We start from the raw sequence: 6000 nt of genomic DNA, 5'->3' as shown, positions 1-6000 counted from the left end.
CTATGCATCCCATGGAGCAGCTTCTGTCTGCCTGGGCCCACTGCAGACAGAGGCTGGTCCCTGGCAGCAACCCCTGTACATGGGGCAGGTCCGAGCTCCTTGCACACAGATGCTGCTCCAGGACAGGCAGAGCAGCTGCTGTCCGTGGGGAAACTTAGACCCCTGCGGACAGGAGCTGCTGCTGGACCAGTCTGTCTGCGGCCAACCTGGGCTGCCACGGACTGAGGTTGCTTCACAGCAGCTTCCCCTATCTCCTTCCCTCCCCCCGCACAGCAGCCTTTGTCTGCAGACAGAGGCTGCTCCGTGGGATGCTCTAATCCTGTATCCGAGGCAGCCGGGCTGCATGGGGAGTTGGTTTTTAAACTGGCTGCCCTTGTGGACCAGCTCTCGCCTGGCACCCTATGCTGCTACCTCTGATCCAGAGGCAGCAGCTCAGGGTGGCAGGAGGCTCCCTGGGAGTGCTGGTCCCACCCCAGGGGACTATAGAATAATTGTGTAACTGATAAGAATTCATGTGGTTACTCTGGATGATCTGGCCTGTGTACTTCAATGGGTGTAGGTTCATAGTGCAAAATGTGAAGTGTTGTATAATAAACTTGGTAGACTTGTATATTTGTTCTGCTTTGTTCCTGTTAATTACCTCCTACCTTGATGTTTCTTTTCTGCATGCATGTATACTAGTGATATTATAATGTATCACAGTGCAAAAAATCTTGCAACAAGTTAGAAGTTGCTTGCAGTCTCACTTAACAGGGAGGAGAAATGTTTGTTTTCTTTCAGATAATCTATTTTAAATGAAATCAAAACTAAAAACCATGGGTTTGGTTACTTTCCATTTTACAACAATTGATAGCCTCAAGATATTAGAACAGCTAGGAGTATTTTGGATAAATTTAAAAACCTTGGGATCTGGCCAGCTCCTTATTTCCAAAGTATATGAGTTCCATGCTTTACACTGCGAGTGTGAAGTTGAGGATATTGTTTAGCTTGAGAGTTTTCTAAAATGGCAAGAAAATTGCTTCTTCTTCAGAAGAAAAACCCATCCATGATGATGATGATGGAGGATGATGATGATATCATGGATCAGATCCTGGACCTGGCTGAGTTATCTCAGCATCACTGTAAGCCATCTTTCCATTTCCTTTGGGCTACTAAAGAGCAAATCAGGGGTTTCCTTGGTGTAAATGAATGCTTGAGTGGTGTAACATGGTATAGCTGGCTCTAAGTGAGACCCTGGTCCTCTTGCAGCTTAACACATACATGGTTAGAAACACTGGCATAGCCAGAATGCACTGCATGCCATAATGGCCCAATAGAGGTATTCCAGCTAGCATAAATGAGGTCAGGGCTGAGGCTGGTCTAAACTGGGCCAGAATCCAAACTGTACTTTGGCGAAAACCAGAGTTATTGGAAGGGAGGTATGGCAAGTTCTCATAACTTCGCCTAACATCAGAGACTGACAGCCAGTATTTGCCATCTGATATCCCTGTTTACTTACATAAACAGGTCTGTCTGAGGCCTACTTTGAGAAACACTGATCTACATCAATGCCTATCCTTGCAGATGAAAGGATGCCAACTAGTGCTGCACCACCCATAACCCCTTCTGTGTATCTTTTTAGAAGAATTGTGGTTACTTATTAGTTAACACATTATGGGTCTCATCTGAAAAGACCTCTTCATGCTTGACAGTGGGGGTGGTGGTGGGGTGAGGAGGTGGGGGGAAGTCGAGGCTCCACTCTGGCTTTAATTTTGTTCAACAATTGCCCCTTTTCCAAGAGCCTAATTCCTTGGTCTAAAACAGAAAACAATGCACCCTTCTCTTCTCCCCTGCCCCCCATATGGTCGTCTTTCTGCCTTGGCAGCTCATTCACAGCCTTTCCTGTCTGGAGTCATTTCTGCTTTCATAGATTCTGCTCTTCTTGTCTCTTCCTTAGTCCTCTAGCTTTGGTTTCAGGCCCAAACCCTTCCCCCCCAGTTCAAGGGTCTTGCATGAGACCTGTGTAACTTCTGCTCATAGCAGCTCTTCCAGTGACTTTCCTAGCTGCTCCTCTCAAGCCCCTCTTCTCAGTTCCATGGGTGAGAGGTCCACAAGTAGCAACTCTCTGCAATCTGCAGGAGTCTCTCTCAGGTTATGTCTAGACTGTAGGCTTCTTTCGGAAGAAGCTTTTCCAGAAGAGATCTTCCAAAAGAACTTCTTCCAAAAGACTGTCCACATTGCCAAAGGGCATCAAAAAAGGGATCTGCTTTTTCGAAAGAGAGCATCCACACTGATTGGACGCTCTGTCACATAAAAGGTCACACGGAACCACTTCAGGCAGGGCTTTAGGTCACCAGTTGCTTCCGAGTGCTGGTGTTGGAGCCTAGAGATACACGTGCTTAAAGGAACCTTCCCCTGGACAGCCGTTTCTCTGCTTCTACTGCATGCTTGCTACCTCTTCAAGGGACAGCGAAGCTCTCGCAGTGCCTGCTGTGGTTGCCCTGCTTTTTTGGACACCACAGCTTTTCCCTTGGTACCATAGAGCCGGAGCTGCCTCTGGGCATGCGATGGAGCCACATGGCCGCAGTTTTTGCAGCACTTTGTGCTGGTTGCCTTCCTAGTCCTGAGCTCATTCTGTGGACCCTCTCCCTGGGTGCAGGAACAACATTTTTGCAACCGCACCCCTCCATGGAGAGGAGTTTCTGGAGGCTGGACCCCAGTTCTGACTGGTGGGACCAGCTGGTCATGGAGTGGTGGGATGACCAGCAGTGGCTCTAAAACTTCCGCATGCGGAAGGCCACCTTTCTGGAGCTGTGTGCCTGGCTCACCCCTGCCCTCTGACTTGACACCCACCTGCAGCCTGCCATTCCCCAGGAGAAGTGGGTTGCAATCGCCATCTGAAAGCTTGCCACTCCAGACAGTTACTAGTTGGTAGGCAACCAGTTTGGCATGGGAAAGTCCACTGTTGGGGCCCTTGTCATGGAGGTAAGGCATTCTCAGTGTACAGTCCCTGTGGGGGGGGGGGAGGTCCTGGAAAAGGGGAGACCCATGGGAAAGTGGGATTGGAGGATGTGGAGGTGGAGTGGGGGTGGAGGGAAGGCCCATCCCCCCAGGGTTCGTGCCATCCCACCCTCACACAGCCCTGCTGCTGAGGATGGTGGCTTCATAGGGGGTGGCTCCTGGGATTCTTGGGGGGAGAGGAGGGAGATGGGCACCTCCCAAGGGCTCAGGCACCCCCTCTCTTTCCCTGTTTTGTGTGTATGTCTCCTGCAGGTTGTGAGGGCCATCAACTCCATCCTGCTGTAGAGGGTCATCTGCCTGGGAGACCTGGACACCATCGTGACTGGATTTGCTGCCCTGGGGTTCCCAAACTGCAGGGGACTGATTGATGGGACCCACATCCCGATCCATGCACCTCAACATAGAGCGGCCCAGTACATCAACTGCAAGGGCTACTTTTCTGTGGTGCTGCAGGCCCTGGTCAGCCACCGTGGACAGTTCAGACATTTCTGTCAGGTGTTCAGGGAGGGCACATGATGCCTGGATTTTTTTGGAACTCCAGCCTCTATGGGAAGCTGGAAGTGGGCACATTCTTCCCCTGCCATGACTTTGTGGTTGGTGATGTGCAGATGCCATTCTGCATCGTGGGGGACATGGCCTACCCCTGATGCCTTGGCTAATGAAGCCTTATACCAGCCACCTGGACCCCAGCAGGGACCAATTTAATGCCCACCTAAACCGGGCCAGGATCCAGGTGGAGTGTGTCTTTGGCCGCCTCAAGGCATGTTTCAGGTGTGCTCCCCCACATCCAGATGGGTCAGGAGGCAACATCCCCAAGGTGTGTCAGCATGTTGTGTCCTCCACAACATTGTGGAGAGGAAGAAGGAGGCTTTCCTCCCAGGGTGGGGGGCAGAGGCCAGCCACGAAGGGAGACCCTTTGAGCAGCTGTGGACAGCTGCCATCCAACAGGCCCATCAGGCTGGGGTGCACATCTGGGAGGCCGTGGGGGAGAGTTTCTCTCAAGCACCACAGTAAACTGTCCCCTGGGCCTCCCCGCTAGTGACCTGTGGTTTGCTGCACTATTCCTTTCCCACCACAGTCCCTCTCTTCTCCCCTTCCCTGATCTCTCAATAAAGATACCTGTTTTGGTTTTTAACAAAACAAACTTTTTGTATTTGTGTGTTTTTTGTTTTAAAAGGAGAGGGAGGCGCATAACCTCCAGGGGAAGAGGGTCTTGGAGTGGTGTGGGGGGTGTCTGGATGTGACCTCATTGGATTGGGGGTTGGGTGGGTCCTGGGACCACAGGGGATGGGCAGGAGGGGGGGGGGGGGCTGAAGTTGGGTCAGGGATGGCAGGAAGGGCAGGGGGAAGGGGCATGGGCATTGCTTGGGTCTCCACCGTGACCTCTGGCCGGGCAATGGCAGGTGTGTCGAGGCTGGCATCCACCACGATGGGTGGGGAAATGGCTTCCCCAGCCCCCAGGATTTGGTGCAGCTCCTGGTAGTAGGGGCAGGTGTGGGGTCCTACCCCGGAACTTGAGCTGCGCTCTCTGGCCCTCATGTATCCCTGGTGGAGCTCTTTGACTTTACTCCAAGGTCCGGGGTGGGCGTCCGTGCTCTGCCAGGGACTCAGCCATCCAGCCATGAATGTCTGCATTGCAGTGCTTGGAGCGGAGATCCTGAAGTGTCTCCTCCTTGCCCCACAGCTGGAGGAAGTAGAGGATCGCTGCTCCAGACTAGGAGGGTGCCTGCCTCTTGGTCCCCCTGGGTGGGTCCTGGGAGCCCTGGGGCTGCTCCCTGCGAGGGTCAGGGAGGTGTCGGGGGGGCTTGAGGATCTGCCATGGGGGAGCAGGCCTGTGGCAGGGAGAGCCATGTGGTCAGGGTGCTGCTCCAAGACCATCTTCCTGCCACAAGGCTTGTCCAGGGTGCCTGCAGCTTTAAGAGGGGCCAGCAGACAGGAACTATAGAGTTGTGATTACTTTGGATGGAGTGGCCACTAGTGCACCTGTGTTATTTCCTGGATGCCTCTTCTTTCAAAAGAAAACCTTCTTCCCCGTCCACACATGCCTTTTTCTGAAAGAGCTCTTTTGGAAAAAAGGGTTTTTCCTCATAGAAAGAGGTTTACCAATGTTGAAAAAACTCCTCTGTTCTTTCGAAAGAACACGATTGCAGCGTGGATGTCAGTGAAGTGTTTTTGGAAAAATTTCCATTTTTCCAAAAAAATTCTGTAGTGTAGACATGCCCTCCGTGTCTAAAACAGGTGTTTCTCCTTAAGCCCCTACCTGGCAGCAAGGAAACATTCCAGGTGCACAATCCTCTGCTCCCTCTAAATGGGGTCCATCACCTGATGACACAGGCACATCAGAGGGGTAGCCATGTTAGTCTACCTTTAAAAATAACGAGTAGTCTGTGGCACTTCAGAGACTAACAAATATATGGATAGTGTATATATAAAATAGTTGGATTTGTGTTGGAGTAGTGAGGACATCTTGTGGCCTTTTTGAAAAATTCTAGAACTCTATATTTCACCCCTGCCCATAGGGATATATTTAATACTTCATGGTTTTTCTTAAAGGATCAGGTTACAGCAAAATTGAGTCTGCACCAGCTCTTTCTCTTATGTTGTAAAAACCATACCAACCTCATTTTTTAAAAACCAGAAAGTTAACAAGTTTACAATTCTTGAGTGTAAATATCAGAACCAAAACAATCAGCACAATAGTTAGCTTTTGTCTGAAGAGACATTATATAGGACTATAGCCAGATATTTCTACTGAACAGTGTGTTAATGTATTGCAGAGTAAGCATCATTACAACACATTGTCATTTCTACTGATTTTATTAAATTGAGTGAAATCTCTATAGACACATACTTAACAGACCAAGTAGGCCTATCAAATGTTAATATTCAAAAATTTGGACACACATGATGGGTTTTCTTTTTGGCAGGTGAATGTGTTTTGAGTACTAAATAAAAGGTCACCAAATACCTATGTATCTATTGCTACTCTTTTGTTGCGTG

Source organism: Pelodiscus sinensis, chromosome 1 (assembly GCF_049634645.1).
Source record: "Pelodiscus sinensis isolate JC-2024 chromosome 1, ASM4963464v1, whole genome shotgun sequence".
NCBI classification, from domain to species: Eukaryota; Metazoa; Chordata; order Testudines; family Trionychidae; genus Pelodiscus; species Pelodiscus sinensis.
This window is presented reverse-complemented; position numbering follows the sequence as displayed.